The following is a 22,395-nucleotide window of genomic DNA, read 5'->3' as shown; positions in this document are numbered from 1 at the left end:
GTGACCCACCTCTTGGTTATACTGTTAGAGAGCTTAAGCAGGATCACCATTTAGAAGAGAACTTTATGGGAGCAATCTGAAGTCTGATCCTGCGATTTCATTGGCTTCTGGACACCATTTGTAGCCTTTGTGGTTGTTCATAGGCATTTATGATCCTTTTAATTATGCATTTTAGGCAGGCTTTTATTAGTGAGGGAGCCCTAGTGGTGCAGTGGGTAAGAACCATGGCTGCTAACCAAAACGTTGGTCATTCCATTCCACCAGCTGCTCCTTGGAAAACTTATAGGGCAATTCTACTCTGTCCTACAGCATTAATATGAGTCAGAAATGAACCGAAGGCAATCTGTTTGGTTTTCTTGTTTTCAATTATAGTGAGAGGGACTAAGAAGACAATACCCGAGATCTGAAAAATTGCCAGACCTGACCTGGCGGGAACCAGCACCTAGCAGGCTGATTCTGCTCCCGAGAATGCAGTGAGGCAAGCAGAGGCACTGGGGACATGTTTTCCACATTGGGAGGGGCTGAACAGTGGGGAGTCTGCTCAACCCTCAAGAGCAAGCAAGAAGCGGCCCTCAATTGGTAAATGATCAATACCTTCATTTAACCTACCGCAGTCTAAAAATACTCATTTGGAAAAAACCTCACTCCCACTTACCTGCTCCCTTCCTGCTCTGCACTGGGTTCTAGCTGGCTGCATCCCCTGCACTTGTCCTGAGCCATTGTCCTGGGCTTGGAGAGGGAACAAATTAACCAATGGAGAAAAAGAAATCTGCCGGCTCCCAAGCTGGGAACCCAGGACAGAAACAGAGCCTTTGCCTAGGCAAAGGCATAAGGGGTCCACAGACTTTGAATGCCTTTCACCCCTGCATACAACTGTATGGGTGCCATCTCAACAGCATATGCCCTCGTTTCAATCACCACATATGCATGCAAAGGATGGACAATGAATAAGGAAGACCAAAGAAATGAGGCCTTTGAATTATGGTGTTGGTGAAGAATATTGCCTGTACTATGTACTGCCAAAAGGACTTGATTTTCCTTTGGCTATACTATGCTCACCACATCCACATTAGGTGCCACTTTTACCATCAGCAAAAGAAAATTAACAAGTCTCTGCAATGGAAAGTATACTTTCCACTCTCCATCTTTTCTCCCTGGTAACCACCAGTGAACATTTGTCTCTCGCTCGATATAGCTAGTCTTATTTTCTTATAAAAGAATCCTGCAATATTTATACTTATGTGATTGACTTATTTCATTTAGCATTATGCCCTCTAGATCCATCCATGTTATAATATGTTTTGCAGACTCATCCTTGTTCTTGATGCTTGTGTTGAATTCCATTGTATTTATCTACCATGGGTTGTTTACCCATTCTTCAGCTGATAGGCACTTTGTGTATTTCTATTCATTTGCTAATGTGAATAAAGCAGCAATGAACATAAGAGTGCATATGTCTGTGTCACTGTTTTTAGGTCTCTGGGGTATATACCTAAGAGTGGGATTGCTAGATCATAGGGTAGATCTAGTTCCCGTTTTTTGAGAAAGAACCATACAGTTTTCCTTAGTGGTTGTACCATTTTCCTTAGTGGCTGCCAACATTTGTTGTTATCATTTTTTTTTTTTAAATCAGTGTCATTTCAGCCAGGGTAAGATGGTTATCTCATTGTAGTTTTGCTTTGCATCTCTCTAATAGCTAAAGATTGTGAACATCTTTTCATATGCATGTCAGCTACTTGAATGTTCCCTTTAGTTAAGGTTCTGTTCATGTCCTTTGCTCATTTTGTGGTTGGGTTGTTTGTCTTTTTGATGTTGAGTTGTTGCATTTTTAAATAGATTTTTAGACTGTTATATCAATCGGCTTTTATATTGTCATGCCTCACAGTATGTTGTAATGGGAATCTATAAAGTATTATATAGATAACATATAAATTAAGTGTGCAAAACTTAATCATTGAGGGAAACCTCAAAAATTCATTACTGTTCTTCATGAAACACCGACTTTGTTCAGGCTTGTGTTGAGTATGTGCAACTACATTATCTTATTTAAACCTCAGGAGCCTAACACATAAGAACTGATGTTGCTGTTGTACTTAGTTGCCGTGGAGTGGTTATGACTCAGCATTACTTTATGTAGAACAGGGTAGAACAAAGCCCAGATCTACACAATCTTCATGATCCTTGGTAGTTTGCATCCATTGTTGTAGCTATTAGGTAAATCCATTGCATTGAAAGTTTCCTTGTTTTCGTTGGCCCTTTCCTGGCAATTATCCTTTCCTGATGATGTGGCCAAACCAAGCAAGGTGAATTCTTGCCATCCTGGCTTCTAAGGAGCATGTGGGCTTCATGGACTTCAAGGAAAGATGTTTGGATGTAGAATGGACTGGTGATTTCAGTCTGTACCCTTTCAAAGTTGAGAAAGAAATGCCTGTTGAATAAGCCATGACAAGAAAATGAAATGGGAACTCCTCTGGGAAACTTGCCCTGAATTCTTTGAGTTTTATGTCATTAGATAAAATCTACATTTTCATATGAAAAAATAAAAAAAAGAAAGGAAAAAACTAAATGTTTACCATCGAGTCAATTGTGACTCATATCATTCCTATATGATAGAATAGAACTGCCCTATAGGGTTTCCGAGGAGTGGCTGGTGGATTTGAATGACTGACCTTTTGGTGAACTGCCAAGCTCTTAACTGCTGCATCATTAGGGCTCCACATGTGCACATCGTGCTTATTAAAAAACTCTGCATTCCTCCAGATACCTTTTCCCATCTTCTACAGTCACTCTTAACTTATTTAGGAATTTTTTTGAGATTAATCTCTATGAAATAATAAGTTTATATCGCTATTTCTGATGCATCAGTGTTAGACATTATCTATGGAATTACTAATATGATAGATGAGGATTCACCTCTCTTGCACATTCCCCTTCTTGTCCTTTCATGCTCTCAATATAGTCATTACTCAATATTGGGTAAACCAATGTTCACTCATCAATTCAGATGTTGATAGAATGGCTCTGGGGATTGCTAAACAGAGAGAAACTGAGAACCAGAAAATTTCACACATGTCTCTCAGTACCTGGAAAAATTCACAAAGTTCACTGACCAATGAGGAATGTACCCAAGGACATATAAATAGGAATAAGGAGACATGGTGACTGTTAAATTGTGCAAATCCTTTTTGTGACATGACTTCTGCTAACCACAAACTTGCTTAAAATTTATCTTGTAGAAAGAATTTAACTTTACCCAATGTTATTTAGCTTTTGTTCTTTTCTCTGAGAAACAACCCTTGGAATTTCTTGAGTAGCTGATGGGCCTTTTTTATTAGAAACCTCCTGGCAACACCTGAGAATTTGTGCAAATGAACCCAGGCTGACTGGCCTCAAGTACCACCTGGTGGCCAATATCAACTAACCTCAGGAAGGGCAGGGAGCATGATTCAAATTAATCATGCTAAGGATGACCCTTTTACTTAATTTTTTTCTACATTTCCTCTCTCTTCTTCTTACAGCTTGTTGTAACTGGCCTAAATGAGTCCCCCTGTTTGTCTGAACAGAGGTGTCTCCCTGTGTGCACGCAGATTAACTAAATAAACACTGTATGCATTAATTTCTTTGCGGTACTGTCATTATTTTGTGTTGTGCTATCTAAAATTGCGTTTGTCATAAAAAGGAGAATTATAGAGTAGAACACAGACCCAGGCTCCTTCAGCCTGTTATTTGAGCCAGTGTCACAGACAGGCTATTTTGAAGTTCTTACCAGACCAACTTCCATTTGGCCAAACTTTATTGTGGGTCACCTATAAAACTGCATGAGGTTCGCCTTCCATTTTGTTTTTGTTCTGAGAGCTTAGCTTTGATCCACAGAGAGCGGGCTCTCTGGTTTTCACTTGAGAGAGGATATAGACTGTCAGGTCTCTGTTTGGAGGTGGCCAACAACCAGGATGTGGCCCAAGAATCAAGACACATGAGCATCTCTTTCCTACCAAACTTGCTAGCTCTCCTGGGGTTATTGAAGTCTCAATCCTCTCCTATTCCTGAAAAGTCCTGCGTTTTACATGTTTTCTCAGTCCTAATTCTTGCATCTGTCTTTCTAATAGCATAAGTGAACAAAGATAATTTGTGCCTGTAGTGGTTACTTTGGAGAGTTTTTGAGATTGTTAAACTGATTCATTTAAACAGTGCACTGGATATAAGGGGATCCTTCACATCTCCAAGATATTCAGTGCTTATTTTGATTGATATAATGAGGTCTCTGAAAGAACAGTTCCACAATTTCTACTTAACAGATTCTTTAAAACATGCAGAAGATAGGGTTAAGTTACCAGACCTCAGGAGAAGTAACAGTCTTACTGTTCCCATAAAGCCATGGTGGTATACAGTGGGAAGGAGGGGGATGCTGGTGAGAAGGGAGCTTCTTGGATCGGGTGGACACTTGAGACTATGTTGGCATCTCCTGTCTGGAGGGAAGATGAGAGAGTACAGGGGGTTAGAAGATGGTGAAATGGGTATGAAAAGAGAGAGTGGAGGGAGGGAGCGGGCTGTCTTATGAGGGGAAGGGCAATTGGGAGTATGTAGCAAGGTATATTGGGGTTTTTTTAGCAACGTATATATGTTTTTGTGTGAGAGACTGACTTGATTTGTAAACTATCACTTAAAGCACAATAAAAATTGAAAACAAATAAATAAAAAACCATGGTAGTATAAAGGTTATGAGCTACAGCTGATAACCAAAAGGTCTGCAGTTCAAATCCACCAGGTGCTCCTTAGAATCCCTATGGGGCAGTTTTACTCTGTCTTATGGGGTCTCTATGCATTGGAATAGACTCAACAGTGATGGGTTTGGGTTTCAGGTTATATTATGTGTGTATATTTCATATTTTTCTACCTCTGGATGGTATTACCAAATTAGATTGTAATATCCTCTCAAGGAGTTGTATACTAATTGATTTCAAGATGCACTTAGAAATGGAATAATCATAGTATTCCCAGAAATTACTGAGAGTGAATTTGTAATGACAAAAAAGTTATTTCAACAGTAATTATGTTTGTAGTATAACAGCTTGAACACAGTTTTCAAGATTGCTTTGGTAGCTTAAAGCTTGGATTCAGTCTAGATTAGGCAAGGTGTGCAAGATCGATTCTGTTAAAACTAGAAAGTAATTTTCTTCAAATGTAAAAAAGTCTGGTTTTATAATTAAAAAAGAAAGTGAGGGGCAAAGATGTATACATACGAAAAGCAGTAGAAAGATTATGGTAAAGGGATGTTTTACAGTCAAAGCTAACTAATACATGGTAGGATTTTTAAAAATCTTTTCTGTCAAAGAGTATGCAAAGATGGAGTTTGGTTTTATCTGTGTTAAAATGACAAAATTTTAATTACTGGGTTGCTGTTAGGAAGAGCTTATAAAAGCCTTGTCCTTATATTTTTAGAATTTTGCCTTTGCCTTCTAGGCAAAGTTCCTGATCTTGTGTTGACTTTATGTCCTTGGGTGTTTAAGAAAATCCAAATCCTTATATTTATGAAATGGCTGAGTTTTTTTTTTTTTACAATCATAAATTCTTCTATATTCACTTTAACAATATTTCTCATATTTTAAGTCTACTTCAATTGAGACAGGAAGAAGCCATGAAAGAATATGGCTCCCTTGGTTGGCCATGGAGACGAGCTGAGTCATGAATCTGGGAGAATTCAGGGTTAAGTGTCCTTTCTGGCAAGGGAAATACACCCTCCACCTGGGCTGTCATTGGCTGTCCTTCCAGCCTGGGGTTATCAAGCAGTGCTTGTGAGTGTGTGAGGCACCTGCAGGCTCTATTCTGTCTTCTGTTCCTCCTTTGTATTGGGTTCTGAGATGGATAAGTGCCTCCTGCTGCCTATGCTGGGCCTTTCCTTGCTGTTGGGCATCCTGCAAAAAACCTCTGGGATCATCTGGAAGGATAGTGGGGGCTGAGTCTAGCTGAGCTGTGGTGATTGTGCATTATTGGTCCATGGGGAAGTGAGGAGTGAGTGAAAGATGGTCCTGACCTTCCCTTTAGTGACGGTCTTCACAGCCTCTATCCCACCACAGCTTGTTTTATTTCTCCCGGGCCTCCACTCTCCTTTGGTTTCTCCTTCACTTTTAGCCTAGATTGGCTCCTCTTCATTTCTTCCTTCTTTCTCCTCTATTTCTTCAGGCTCATCCCACTTCCCATGTTATTCCTGTCCTAGTGAAGTCACTGGACCAATACTCCAATTTGATATGAAAAAGAAATAAAATTCATTGAAGGAATGAACCACGTTAGAGCATGGGTTCATTTTGGTTATAGCGGTATGCTCTGCCTTACAGACAAAACAAAGATTTTTAACAAGTTGAGTGAGTACATGTGGCAGTCTCACATCAAAGCAATGGCAGGAAAGGAAGTGAGGTTTACAAGAGTATCAATTAACCCTAAAACTTTTTTTACATCAGTTTCTAGTGTAACACACCTCTCATACCTGATGCCATTTAACTAAGCAAATGCTTGTCAATGAAAAGTGTGAAGAATTTTGACACAAACGTTTAGTGATATATTTACAGCTAGGCCAACTTAATTGGAATCTTTGGATACAGAACTGACCATTAGTGAAACCAAAAAACCAAACCCGGTGCTGTCAAGTCGATTCTGACTCATAGTGACCTTATACAAAGGAGTAGAACTGCCCTGTAGGGTTTCCAAGGAGCAGTTGATGGATTCAAACTGGGAACATTTTGGTTAGCAGCTGAGCTCTTACCTACTGCACCAGCAGGGCTCCAACCATTACTTGTGGTTATGTTGTTAGGTGCCATTGAGTCGGTTCCGACTCATAGCAACCCTATGCACAACAGAACAAAACACTGCCCCGTCCTGCGCCATCCTTACAATCGCTGTTATGCTTGAGCTCATTGTTATAGCCATTGTGTCAATCCACCTCCTTGAGGGTCTTTCTTTTTTCCGCTGACCCTGTACTCTGCCAAGAATGATGTCCTTCTCCAGGGGCTGACCCCTCCTGACAACATGTCCAAAGTATGTAAGATGCAGTCTCACCATCCTTGCCTCTAAGGAGCATTCTGGCCACACTTCTAAGACAGATTTGTTCATTCTTTTGGTAGTCTATGTTATATTCAATATTCTTCACCAACACCACAATTCAAAGGCGTCAACTCTTCTTTGGTCTTCCTTATTCATTGTCCAGCTTTCACATGCATATGATGTGATTGAAAATACCATGGCTTGGGTCAGGCGCACCTTAGTCTTCAAGGTGACATCTTTGCTCTTCAACACTTTGAAGAGGTCCTTTGCAGCAGATGTGCCCAATGCAATGTGTCTTTTGATTTCTTGATTGCTGCTTCCATGGCTGTTGAATGTGGATCCAAGTAAAATGAAATCCTTGACAACTTCAATCTTTTCTCCGTTTATCATGATGTTGCTCATTGGTCCAGTTGTGAGGACCAATGAAGATCAAAGACCACAGCCTTCAGTATGGATTACACCTCAACATAAAGAAAACCATTACTTACGGAATCATAAATAAACTCTGCTTATTTAGCTGATAGAAAAAGATAATGCCTAGGAATTTGCTGAAGAACTTCTTTTAGGATAGTTAAAGCAACAGGTTTATCTATAGGCTCTAATTTACTTTAAGAGCTCATTGAAGCTTTCTCTAAGGCTAGCTGCAGGAACACCGTTACATAACAAGCACGACTGAGCTTTGTTTTCTAAACAGCAAATTTTAACAGAAACCTAATGATCACCAGGAGTGTAGAAGTAAAACCTTCAGTTTAATTTCGGAATGGAGTGCTTAGTTTTAGTCTTGAAATAGCCCCCAGTTAGACCTACCAGCAGCTCAAAATTTAAAAGTTCCTCACACAATACTAGTTCGTGATACTTCCCAATTCTTCCAACTTTCTTTCTGAGAGCCCTAAATTTGAGTTGAAAGGGATCTAGGAAGCTTCTGTGTGGGTGATGAGGCAGAGGATGAGGGTTGTTCTGAAAGGCTGAGAGGAGGGTTCCAGGGTCACAGGATGTGAGGCCTGGGGAAGTGGTAATGAAGGCCATGATTTTCTCCTAGTTCTCCAGCCTAGCTCAGGGAGAATGAGTACCTGTTAGTATAGAAATTCTGTCTGTGGTTGGGCACAGCCCTTACTGCACAGGCACACATGCCTCATCTCCACAATGGCCCTTGGTGCAGGGCCGCCAAAGATGCAGGAGAGGCTCCACTGAGGTAAGCCAACCAGGTGAAATCAAACTACTCTTTTAACACAATAATCTATGCTACTCTGTGTACAAACCCGACCCTTTGTTCATGCCAGGTGCGGGCCAGGTGGTGGTAACCATTTCCTGAACAGGTGCAAAAGTAAACACAGAAAGGGCCTCATTTTACTGATTTTGGCTTTTCAGCTCTACAACATCACAGCTGTTTTCATGTCAGAGTTGATGGGAGTTGCAAGACTAACAGAACCATCTGCGAAGCCAAGAATGGCATGGTGTGCTTTCTCGCCAAGCATTATATAGGTGGGTGGAGACTGTGAAGCACTCCTGGTGTGACCTTTGCCACATTTTCAGCAAGATGACTCTCTTATGTACCCTGGGGTTGAAAGCAGAGAGTGAGGGAAATTTTTTTTCCTTTCCCTTAAAGAGCTGGTACAGTGTCCTTTCGTTCTGGTGCTGTGTTCTCACCGACCCTTAACAGGACCAGTAAACTTATTAGGAAAAAAAGAAGATTTGCTGAAGGATCTCTGGGCCCTTGGGTTCTTCAAGATCATCAGGCAAAAAGAGCCTATTAGATTCTGAGGGATGACAGGAATTAGGCTGTAAATGTTCCACTTTGGCCTGTTTATGGAAGGACTTTCGGGAAATGAAGGCTCAGTAGGAAGGATTTCGTGCTGTGGCAGGTTGATCCACTAAAGGCCCACTTCAGTCATTTCAGTCCCTTCCCACCAAGCACTTGACACCCAGAGCAATGTACTCTTTAGTTTCACTCATTGAGTCAGTGATTCTTCCTCTTCCAACACATGTTTATTGCTTACCTCTCAGGTGGCAAATGGTTGCCTTCCTGGAGAGGATTTGGGAAGAGAAATTAGGGATCCCCTTTTTCTTTCTTCTTCTTCAGGTAACAACTTCCTGATTGGATTCCAGGACTGTTGGTATAAGTGAAAGAACCTCACTGGACCCTCAGTGCTTTTCTAGTATCTGCTTCATGTTGCAAAAAGGAGAGTTTCTGTAACAAGCTTTAGGGGCTTGGACCTTGATCCTGACTGTTCTTCCTCCAGTTCAGCCCTTCTCTCTTCTCCTGCATAAGCCCCAGAAGACTGGGCTCTCTTTCCCCTGCATTGCCCAAGCTGTGAAACCTGCTCCTACCCAGCTACAAGTGTTCAAATTTGAACAGTTCAACCCGTCTGATAGGTGTTTTCTACTTCCCACCACTTAGATTGTTGTCTCATTCTCTTGCTTTGTTCCACCCTTCTGTATAATTTATTTTGAGTTTTGAGGCCAATGTTACGGATTGAACTATGTCCCCCCAAAATATATGTTATAAATCCTAAGTCTATGCCTGTGGTTATAATCCCATTTGAGAATGGATTGTCTTGTTAATGAGGCAGTGCTAATGTAGTGTGGGGTGTATGTTCAGTCTATCCCTTTGAGATATAAAAGAGATTAAACAAGCAAGCGGAGCAGAGATGAGGTAAAATAGATACGAAGACCCAAGGAGATCTCCAAGGAACTGGGAAGCAGAAGTTGAAGAGACAAGGACCTTACTCCATAGTCAAGAGAGAGAGAGAAAGCCTTCACCTTGAGCTCGTGCTGTGAATTCCAAGTTCTAGGATTCTAAACTGTGAGAAAACAAATTTTTGTTTTTTAAAGTCATCCACTTGTGGTATTTCTGTTATAAAAGTGCTAGTTAACTAACACAGCCACAGTATAATCTATCTTCATGAATGTTCCAGAGCAATTGAAAGGAATGAGTATTTTACTAAAAAAAAAAAAAAAAATCTGTAAATGTCGATTAGGACTAGTTGTTTGACAGTGTATTTAGATATTTTATTTACTGATTTTTATTTTTTTGTCAGCTTGATCTATTGAACACTGAGAGAAGAGTTTTGAATTCTCTAGCTAATATTAGGAATTGGTCTGTTTCTCCATTTTCATTGGTGTTGCTTTATGCATTTTGACATATTTTGTTAGTGCATAAAACATCCCAGATTATTATGTCTTCTTGATGGATTGGGCTTTCTGTCATTAGCTAATGTCCCTCTTTATCCCTGGTAATATTCTTATTCCTGATAATAAGTCACTGCAGCTTTCCATGGATTAGTATTTACATGGTACAACTTTCTACAAGCTTTTACTTTATCTATATATCTATATTACTATCTATCTATATCTTTATATTTATATTTAGCGTTTTTCAGCACAGATCATAGTTGGCCCTGGTTTATTATAGAACTGCACAATTTATGTCTTTCATTTGGCATGTTATATTCTTTTTTTTAATTTTGTTTATGTGAAAGTTTTTGAAGCACATAAGTGTCTCATTAACCAGTCAATATAGAAATTCTTTTGTGACATCAGTTGCCAACCCTGTAGGGTGTCAATAGTCTTCCATTCTCTGTATTGGGTTCCATGTTTCCATTAGTCCAGTTTTCCATTCCCTACCTTCTTCTCCTTTTTGCTTTTCGGGTGATTTGCCAATTAGTCTCCAGTGGATGAACTGAACTATGAAGCATGTTTCTCACGTGTGTTATTGTTGGCCTTGTAGAACTGTCTAAACTTTGGCTGAATGTTAAATCTCAGGAGCGACTTCTGTACTGAGTTAAAATCGTGTCTGAGGGCCAAACTCTCAGGGTTTCTCTAGTCTCTGTCAGGTCAGCAATCCTGATCTTTTATTGTGGTGGTGTGTGTGTGTGAATTAGAATTTTTCTACATTTTTCTCCTTCTCTGTCCGAGGCCCTCTGTTGTGATCCCTGCCAGAGCATTTGGTGGTGGTAACCAGCTGCCATCTAGCTGTTCTGGGCTCAGTCTTGTGGAGGTTATGGTAGTTGTGTTCCATTAGTCCTTTGGACTAATCTTTCCTTTGTGTCTTTGGTCTTCTTCATTTTCCTTTGTTTTAGCTGGAATGGGACCAGTAGAGATGGTTGTTTGCAGTCTTTTTAGATCCCAGATGCTACTCACCATAGTCGGATGTTGAACACTTTCTTTATAGATTATGTTATACCAATTCAGCTAGATGTCTCTTGAGACCATTGTCCCCAGACCTCAGCCCATTAGGTAGGACTCTCGAGGCGTTTGGATGTGTCTGTGAAACTTCTAAGACTGCGCCCTGGTCAAGTTGTGCTGGCTTACCCAGTATTGTGTGCTGTTTGTCTTTCACCAAAGGTACCACTTTTATACTATCTTAGTGATTTTCCCTCCTAAGCCATCCACACCCTCATAATCATCAAAGATTGTTTCTTTCTGTATGGAAGCATTTTCATGAATTTTTATAATTTTATGGTGTCATACGGTATTTGTTCTTTTGTGATTGGCTTATTTCACTCAGCATAATACCCCCCAGATTCATCCATGTTGTGAGATGTTTCGCAGGTTCATCCTTGTTCTCACTCCTTAGGTAGTATTCCACTATGCCTATGAACCATAGTTTGTATATCCATTCATTTGTTGATGGGCACTTAGGTTGTATCCATCTTTCTGCTATTGTGAATAATACTGCAATGAACATGGGTGTGCAGGTGTCTATTTCTGTGACAGCTCTCATTTCTCTAGGACAGATTACTTGGAGTGGTTTTGCTGCATGGAGTGATATTTTTTTTTCTAGCTTTTTTAGGAAGAAGCATATTATTTACCAAAATGCTTGCACCATTTTCTGTTCTCACTATCAGTGCGTAAGAATTCCAGTTTCCCTGCAACCAATCCAAAATTTGTTGTTTTCTGGTTTGTTTTTGTTTCTCTAATTGGCACCAGTAATGTGTGGGTAAGATGGTATCTCATTATAGATAAGATTTGAAATTTCCCTAATGTGTCTGTCAGTTTGTTGGGCTGTGGGGACTTGCTTGCTGCTGTGGTGCTAGAAATTATGCCTCTGGTATTGAAATATCAGCAGGGTCAGCCATGGAGGACAGGTTTCAGGTGTGTGTCCAGGCTAAGACAGGCTAGGAAGAAGGAACTTTTGGTCTACTCCTGAAAAAAATTAGCCAGTGAAAATCTTATCAATAGTAGCAGAACATTGTCTGATGTAGTGCAGGAAGATGATCCCCTCAGGTTGGAGGGCATTCAAAAAATTGACTGCAGAAGAGCTGCCTCCTCAAAGTAGAGTTGACCTTAATGACATTGATGGGGAAAGATTTCGGGACCTTTATTGACTGATGTGGCAAGACTCAAAATGAGATGAAACAGCTGCAAACATCCATTAATAACTGGAACGTGAAATGCAGAAAGTATGAATCTAGGAAATTGGAAACTGTCAAAAATGAAATGGAATTCATAAACAGGTATTAGTGAACTGAAATAGACTGATATTGGCTATTTTGAATTGGACAATCATATGGTCTACTATGCTGGGGGTGACAACATGAAGAGGAATTGTGTTGCATTCATTGTAAAATGAACATTTCAAGATCTATCTTGAAGTGCAAATCTGTCAGCGATAGGATAATATCCATACATCTACAAGGAAGAACAGTAAATACAACTGTTATTTATATTTGCCCACCAACCACTAAGGCCAAAGAAGAATAAATTGAAGATATTTGACAACATCTGCATTATGAAATTGACTGAACATGCAATCAGGATGCATTGATAATAATTAAAAAAAAATACTGGTGATTAAATACGGAAACTGGAAACAAAGAAGAAGGATTTGTAGTTGGGAAATATGGTTGTGGTGATAGAAACGATGCCAGAAACCACATGATAAAATTTTGCAAGACCAACTACTTCTTCATTGCATATACCTTTTTTTCAACAACATGAACAATGACTATCCACATGTACCTCAGCAGATGAATACACAGGAAACAAATTAACTACATCTGTGGAAAGAGATAATGGAAAAACTCAATATCATCAGACAAAACAAGGCCAGGAACCAGCTGTGTAAGCACCATTAATTGCTCACATGCAAGTTCAAGTTGAAGCTGAAGGAAATTAGAACATGTCTATGAGAGCCAAAGTATGACCTTGAGTATATTCCACTTAATTTAGAGACTATCTCAAGAATAGATTTGACACATTGAACACAAATGACAGATGACCAGATGAGCTGTGGAAAGACATTAAGGGTATACATGAAAAAAAAAACAAGAGGACTTTAAAAAGATAGGAAAGAAAGAAAAGACCAAAATGGATGTCAGAAGAGTCTTGAAACTTGCTCTTGAACACTGAGTAGCTAAAGGAAATGGAAGAAATGATAAAGTAAAAGCACTGAAGATTTCACAGGGTGAACTGAGAAGACAAAGTATTATAATGATATATGCAAAGACCTGGAGTTAGAAAACCAAAAGGGAAGAACATGTTCAGCATTTCTCAAGCTAAAAGAACTGAATAAATAATTCAAGATGCAATATTGAAGGATTCTAAGGGAAAAGTATTAAACAACACAGGAAGCAACAAAAGAAGATGGAAGGAATACACAGAGCCACTATACCAAAAAGAATTGGTTGACACTCAACCATTTCAGGAGATAGCATGTGATCAGTAACCGGTGGTACTGAAGGAAGAGGTCTAAACTGCAATGAAGGCATTGGTGAAAAACGAGGCTCCGGAAATTAAAGGAATACCAATTTAGATGTTCAACAAATATGCAGCGCAAAAAATGTTCACTCTTCTGTCCCAAGAAACCTGGAGAACAGCTACCTGTACAATTGCCTGGAAGAGATCCTTATCTATGCCTGTTCCAAATGAAGGTGATCCCAATGAATGTGGAAATTATCGAGCAATGTCATTAATATCACTGTCTTAGGGTGAGTTCTCTAGAGAAGCAAAACCAGTAAAGCATATAAATATATATAGAGAGAGATTTATATCAAGGAAATGGCTCCAGCGATTGTAGAGGCTGGAACATCCGAAGTCCATGGGCCAGGATAGAGGCTTCTCTAGATTCACATAGCTGCAGAACTGGCGAACCCAAGATCAGCAAGTCGAAGAGCAGGCTCCTGCTCTCAGACTCTGAAGATTGAGGAATACCAAGATCTGCAGATAAGCTGATAGCTCAGGTCCCCAAAACTGGAGGTCAGACAAATAGGAGGCAGCCGCAGAATCCAGAGTAAGCAAAGAGCCAGGGAATCTGCTTATGTTTGGATGCAGGCCACAATCCCAAGGAAACTCCCTTTCAACTGATTGACTACTCACAGCAGGTTCCATTATGAGAATGATCACATATAAACACTGAGAATCATGGCCCAGCCAAGTTGACATACAATATTAACCATCACAATCACAGTCAAATAAAATTATGCTGAAGATCATTCAAAAGCAGCTGCAGCAGTACGTCAACAGGGAACTGCCAGAAAATCAAGCTGGATTAGATTTAGAACCGGATGTGGAACTAGAGCTATTATTGCTGAAGTCAGATGAATTTTGGCTGAAAGCAGAGAATACCAGAAAGATGTTTCCCTTTATTTTATTGACTATGTAAAGGCATTCTACTGTGTTGATCATAACAAATTATATATAACATTATGAAGAATGGGAATCCCAGAACAGTAATTTGTGCTTTTTTTTTTTTTTTTTTTGAGGAATCTGCATACAAATCAAAAGGTAGCTGTTGGAATACAACTAGGGGATACTATGTGGTTTAAAGTCAGGAAATTGTTCATCAGGGTTGTATCCTTTCACCATACTTATTCAATCTGTATGTTGAGCAAATAATCGGAGAAGCTGGAGTATATGAAGAAGATTGGGGCATCAGGATTGGAGGAAGACTCCTTAACAACCTGCATTATGCAGATGACACAACCTTGCTTACTAAAAGTGAAGAAGGCTTGAAGCACTTACTGGTGAAGATCAAAGAGTACAGCCTTCAGTATGGATTGCACCTCAACATAAAGAAAACAAAAATCCTCAGGATAGACCGATAAGCAACATCATGATAAATAGAGAAAAGATTGAGGTTGTCAAGGATTTCATTTTATTTGAATCCACAATCAACACCCATGGAAGTAGCAGTCAAGAATTCAAAGGACGCATTGCATTGAAGGAAATCTGGTGCCAAAGATCTCTTTAAACTATTAAAAACAAAGATATTTCTTTGAAGACTAAGGTGTGCTTGACCCAAGCCATGGTATTTTCAATCCCCTGATATGCCTGTGATCGCTGGACGAGAATAAGGAAGAATTGACGCCTTTGAATTTCACCAACGGTTTGTGGATTTTGTTGTCTTTTCGAAGATCAAGCTATTGATTTTGTTGATTCTATTTTTTTCTACTCTATTTCATTCATTTCTGCTCTGATTTTTATTATTTCCTTTCTTCTGGTGACTGTGGGCTTCTTTTTCTGTTCTCTATTTTTTCAAATTGTAGGGCTAATGTTTTAATTTTGTCCCTTTCTTCATGTTTAATTCATGTGCCTATGGTTGTAAATTGACCCCTGAGCACTGCCTTTGAGGTGTCCCAAACGTTTTGGTATGATGTGTTTTCATTCTTATTAGATTCAAGGAATTATCTGATTCCATCTTTGACTTCTTCTATTACCCAGTAGATTTAAGTAAGGTGTTACTCAGTTTCCATATATTTGATTTTTTTCCCTTGCTATTCCTGGTGTCAGTTTCTACTTTTATGGCGTTGTGATCAGTGAAGACACTTTGTATGATCTCAGTGTTTTGGGTTTTGTTGAGGGTTGCCTTGTGGCCTAAGATGTGGTCTATTCTGGAGAAAGTTCCATGTGCATTGTAAAAGAATGCATAATTTGCAGCTATTGGGTTGAGTGTTCTATATATGTGTATAAGGTCAAGATGATTGAGTGTGGCCTTTAGATCCTCTGTGTCTGTATTCTTGGTTCTAGATGTTCTGTCCTTTTCCAAGAGTGGTGTGTTTAAGTCTCTTACTATTGTTATGGAACTGTTGATTTCTCTTTTCAGTCCTTTTAGTTTGTTTTATGTATTTTGGAGCCCCGTGGTTGGGTGCATAGATATATATTATGATTATGTCTTCATGTTGGATTGTTTCTTTAATCGTTATCAAAAGTCCTTCCTCGTCTTTTATGGTGGATTTTGCTTAAAGTGTATTTTATCTGAGATTATTTTTGCCACTTCCGCTCTGTTTTGGTTGCTGTTTGCTTGATATATCTTTTTCCATCCTTTGATATTTAATATTTATGTCTTTGTGTCTAAGATGTAACTCTTGCAGAAACCATATTCATGGGTCCTCCTTTTTTTACCCATTCTGTCACTCTCTCTTTATGGGTGCATTTAAGCTGTTTACATTCTGTGTGATTATCGATAGGTGTGAATATATTGCTATCATTTTACAGTGCTTTTTTTGAGGTGCTGAGATTTTCTTTGTTCCTCTCACTCTTTTGTGCTGAGTTCCTTTTGTTTGTGGAATTTCTTTTAGTTTCTTTCATTACTGTAGTTTTTATGTTTACTGAAACTTTATGTTTTTCTTCTTTATTTTGATGGCCCTGGGATCCCAGTGGGGTTCCCTCAGGGCAATGGGGTGGAGGAGAGAGGTCAGAGAGGGGGTTAAGACAGGGGCATAGGGGTTAGATGGCAGAAAGCAATAGGATGGGATAGTACTGTGTTTCCCGACATTTGGGGTTGTGGAGATATGGCAGTTACCGAGCAGTTCCCCAGAAGGCCTGGGGTTGTAGGAGTGTGTTCCTGTGGTTACCAGGTGAGAGAATCTGGCCTCCTCCTTGAGTTACGGCCAGCAAACACGGTCTTGCTTAGCCCTGGGTATGTCCCTGCCAAAACTCTATCCTCTGTTGGGAATTCCATGGAGGTGTATTTCTGAGTTAGGGGTTGTTGGTTTTTTTCAAAGATGACCAGGCCAAGTCATGCCATTTGGCCGGAAACTCCACTATGTATCTCTATTCCTTCGCTGTTTACTATCAGTTTCTTCTTCTCATCAGTGACTTCTGACCTAATACTTTATCCCTTCATATAAGGTTCAGGGCTCCAGGATTGAGATCTGTATCTATTTTACTTGTTTTTTTGGGTCTTGTTTTAGTGGGATGGCTTAGTGTCTCTGAATAATCTACCATCTTGGTTCTGCACCCCTATACTCTTTACTTTTAATGTAATTATTGATATCATTGGATTAAAGTCTACCATCTTGTTGGTTGTTTTTCTATTTTTCCCGTAGAAAACTAGACACTTTTTATGTATTCTTTTACATTGTGTATTTTTTGTGATTCCATTTTATCTCCATTATTATTTGCTTATTAGTTACACCTCTTTTCTAAAATGTTTTAGTTGTTGCTAGAGCGTATAGTACACATCAGTTACTTACTGCAATTTACCTTAAAATAATGTTATACCACTGCAAATAAAGTGAAAAAACTTAGGAAAACTTACCTCCAATTCCTCTCTTCCTTTCTTCATGCTGTTGTCATGTATCTTACTTTTACAGGTACTATACATTTCTTGAATACATTGTTACTATTTTTGCAGTAGACAGTCAATTTCCTTTTGGAACATTTATGGGTAAGTAAAACAATGTCTTTTACATTTACCCTAATTTATGCCATTTCTGGTGCTCTTTACAACCTTGTGTAAACCCAAGTTTCAATTTGCTCCTTTCGAAGAACTTTCTTAAGATTTGTTGTAATATCCTGCTGAAGATGAATGATTTCAACTTCTCTTTTTTTCACAAAAATCTGTATTTTACCTTAGTTTTGGAACTGTTTGTGCTGATTATAGAATTCTGAACTGGAGCTTTTTCTGTTGGTGTTGGAAAGCAGTCAGTCCATTGTCTATTGGATTGCATAATTTCTGATGAATATTCTGATATAGTTCCTATTTTTGTTCCTCGTTACATGGCTTTTTTTTCTGTTATTGTCCTCAAGATTTTCACTTTATCTTTGATTTCCACCAGTTTGATGGTGTTGTTGTTTCAGAATTTGTTGTGTTTGGAATTCTCTCAGTTTTCTGAATCTGCATTTTAATGGTTTTTGGAAAAACATGGTCATTGTCTCTTTAGGTGCACATTTTGGTTGATTCTTTCATTCTTCTACTTTTGAGAAAAAGATCACATATGTGAGATTCTTTCATGTTATCCCAAAACTCGTGGATGTTCTGTGCTTTTCTTTTTCTTTCCTTTTTCTTCTTCTTCCTTTATTCCATTATCTTTTTTGTGTTTGAGTCTGAATTCTTTCTATGGCATTCTCTACAAGTTCACTGATTCTTTCCTCAGTTGTGGTTAGCTTACTGATGAGCCCATCATAGAAGCTCTTTACCTCAGATATTGTATTGTTCTATTTCCAATGTCTTTAAGTCTTTCTTAGAGATTCTGGTTCTCTTTTCAAATTCTTCTTCATCTTTTCATCCATGTTGTCAAAATTTTCTACTCAATCTGTTATCATACTAATTATAGTCATTTTAATGTCCTTCTTTCACCATTCCAACAACTGGCACATTCCTCTCTCTAGTTCCAGTGATTAATCTCTTGACAGCAGGTTGGACTCTTTGTTGTGTGTTTGTCTTTTCATTTTTATGTAATTTTGGGCACTATGTGTAGAAGAGGTAAAGAGTGAGGTAGATAGTGCTGATGCCTAGAAATGGACACATCTCTTCTGTGCACAGTATTAAGGTAAGGATTTGGTCAATCTAATCAGGAGATGTCCTAGATTGGTCTTTGTTATTCTTACTGTTACTTTCAGTGCACCACAGGCTTCAAATTCTTTTTTGTTTTTTTTGGCAGGTTACTGTTGTCTTGTGCTTGTGAGGATGTCAGGGCTGCTGGATAGTTTGTCTTTATCTCCTCAGCAGCTTTTAGTCACAGAAGAGGTATCTCTTCAGGAAGTTGCTCCTTTCTCATCAGTACAGTACTTCTGCTTGCTATTCAGCTCTAAGTTATGGTTGAGACAAAGGATTCCCTGTTGTTCTATTTCAACCACATTTGAACGTATAGTAAAATGAATGAGAAGACTTTATCAAAGAAATGTGAGCTGAATAATAAAAGCACATTTCCCTCACATAAAATGAGACTTAAGTCTTCATGCAGGAAAGGTGTACTAAATCTCAATTAAGATTAAAAAAAGATCCCATTTCCATATACATTGTGAAAATTCATGGTGCCAAGTATAAAAAAAAATTACTCTACTTTCCTAGAGGGAAAAAAACACCAAAATCTAAACCTATTGGTGTCGTGTTGGTTCCGATGCACGGCAACACTGTGGGTTCTAAAGTAAAACTGCTTCATAGGGTTTTCTTGCCAGTATTTCTATGGAAGAAGATCACCAGTCCTTTCTTCTGTGGCACTGTTGGGTGGGTTCGTACTATCAACCTTTAGGTTACCAATTGAGCACAAAGGTTTCTGCCACACAGGGACATTTCATAGAGAGACAGAACAGATAGACTATAAAGAAATGAGAATAAAATCAACATTGTTCTCAGTAGCAGCCCTGGAATCTGACATCGCTAGAGTAATGCCATTGACATTCTCATGAGGTCTTGCAGGTTTTTAAATGACAGAGGAAAGGTGTCAAGGGTTTAATTATGTTTTCCAAAATTACATGTCAACTTGGCCAGTCCATGATTCTCAGTATGTGTAATTGTCCTGTATTTGGTAATTTGATGTAATTCTCTTCCATCTTGTCATATTGTACAATTATCCTCCATTTTATGTGTTGCAAATCCTAAACCTCTATATGTTGATAGGGCAGGATTAGAGTAGGGTATCTTGTTATTAAAAGGCGTGACTCAAGTCACAGACTTAATCATGTCACAATCTTACTCAAATCTTGCCCTTACTCAAGTCACTGCCTTACATTCCTGTCTTACTCAACTCAGTCCCTTGCTTGAATCACAGCTTTTATCTTCAAAGAGATAAAAGGAGAGAGAAGCCAGAGACAGGAGAGGCACCTCTCTACCATTATGAAAGAAAAGCTGTGAGCAGGGTGCATCTTTGTACCCATGGTCCCAGCACTGAAAACCTCCTAGACCCAAGGGGGATTGATGCCAAGACACATGCACTTCTCCAAGGCATGCTGGGCCCACAGATATCAAAAGGAGAAATGGACCTCCCCCCAGAGCTAAAAGAGAAAAAAAGCCTTAGAGCTGGCCCTCTGAATTTGGACTTCCAGTCTCCTAAATTGTGAGAAAATAAATTTCTGTTTGTTAAAGCAATCCACTCACGGTATTTCTGTTATAGAAGCAGTATACAAATAAGACAAAAAGTATTTCTGCCTTTGTATCCTCAGAAAGCACGCAAACACAACAAGGAGATTGAGAGATAAATGCATATAGTTTGCCTCGGAGGAAACGAAGCATATGTAACATCACAATAAGAACCAAGAAGATGGAAAACCTATGAAGGAGGGAGGAATGACAGAGCAGGGGATGTGGAAACAGAAGGGTATACAGAGGGCACGCAAGAAGAAATACCCAGAAAAGTTGAGGAATGAAGCCTCCAGAAACTGCAAAGGGGGGATGAGGCTACAGCCTGAAAAAAGGAAGGATATTGGTAAGGAGCCATAAGGTCCAATTTTGCACCCCACCCAACATAAGAGTACAATTGCTTCCTCCTCTTCTCCCTCAAACCAAAAATCAATGTTTTTTTTTTTGCCTTGCAATCAATTGCATTTCATAGATACCCTATTGCACAGTGGTTAAGTACTTGGCTGCTCACCAAACATCAGCCATTTGAACCCATAAGCTACTCTGCCTGAGAAAGATGAGACAGTCTGCTTCTGTGAGATTACAGCCCTGGAAACCCTATAGGGCAGTTCTACTATGTCATATATGGTCACTATGAGTCTCTTCCCCCTAGGAGCTGAGAAATTTATTCATAGAGCTACAGATGCTGGACTCCAAGTGAACTGGAGACAAGATAAAGCAGCAGGCTGGAATGGGGATTAAGTGAATTTCTCATTAGTTATTACTTAGAACCCTGGCCATGCTCCCTCTAAACCAGACAAAAAACCAAACCCACTGCCGTAGAGTTGATTTCAGCTAATAGTGACCCTACAAGACAGAGTAGAACAACCCTATAGTGTTTTGCAGGTTGTAAATCTTTTTTTTTTCTTTAATTATTATTCTTTGGTATTTTACAGAAGGTTTGCAGAACAAATGAGTTTCTCATTAAACAGTTAGTATACATATAGTATACTAATTATTATCTAATTAATATCTCATTAATATATTAGTATTTTTTGAAATTGCTTACCAACCTCAGGATGTGTTAACTCTCTTCTCAACCTTGGGTTCCCTATTACCAGCTTTCTTATCCCACCTGCCTTCTAGTCCTTGACCCTGGGCTGGTGTGCCCCTTTAGTCTCATTTTGTTTTATTGGCTTGTGTAATCTTTGCCTGAATGGTTAACCTTAGGAGTGACTTCCTTACAAAGCTAAAAGGGTATCTGGGGGCCATATTCTCAGAGTTCCTCCATTTTCTGTCAAACCAGTAATTCTGGTCTTTTTTTTTTTAATAATTTTTATTGAGCTTTAAGTGAACTTTTACAAATCAAGTCAGTCTGTCACATATAAGCTTATATACACCTTACTCCGTACTCCCACTTACTCTCCCCCTAATGAGTCAGCCCTTCCAGTCTCTCCTTTCGTGACAATTTTGCCAGTTTCTAATCCTCTCTACCCTCCCATCTCCCCTCCAGACAGGAGATGCCAACACAGTCTCAAGTGTCCACCTGTTACGAGTAGCTCACTCTTCGTCAGCATCTCTATCCAGCCCATTGTTCAGTCCCTTCCATGTCTGATGAGTTGTCTTCAGGAATGGTTCCTATCCTGGGCCAACAGAAGGTATGGGGACCATGACCGCCGGGATTCCTCTAGTCTCAGTCAGACCATTAAGTCTGGTCTTTTTATGAGAATTTGGGGTCTGCATCCCACTGATCTCCTGCTCCCTCAGGGGTTCTCTGTTGTGCTCCCTGTCAGGGCAGTCATCGGTTGTAGCCGGGCACCATCTAGTTCTTCTGGTCTCAGGATGATGTAAGTCTCTGGTTCACATGGCCCTTTCTGTCTCTTGGGCTCACAGTTATCATGTGACCTTGGTGTTCTTCATTCTCCCCTGATCCAGGTGGGTTGAGACCAATTGATGCATCTTAGATGGCCGCTTGTTAGCATTTAAGACCCCAGATGCCACATTTCAAAGTGGGATGCAGAATGTTTTCATAATAGAACTATTTTACCAATTGATTCAGAAGTCCCCTTAAGCCATAGCCCCCAAAACCCCACCCTTACTCCGGTGACCTTTGAAGCACTCATTTTATCCCAGAAACT

Source organism: Loxodonta africana, chromosome 7 (assembly GCF_030014295.1).
Source record: "Loxodonta africana isolate mLoxAfr1 chromosome 7, mLoxAfr1.hap2, whole genome shotgun sequence".
In the NCBI taxonomy this organism is placed as follows: Eukaryota; Metazoa; Chordata; class Mammalia; order Proboscidea; family Elephantidae; genus Loxodonta; species Loxodonta africana.
The sequence above is the reverse complement of the archived record's forward strand: the minus strand, read 5'-3'. Positions refer to the sequence as shown.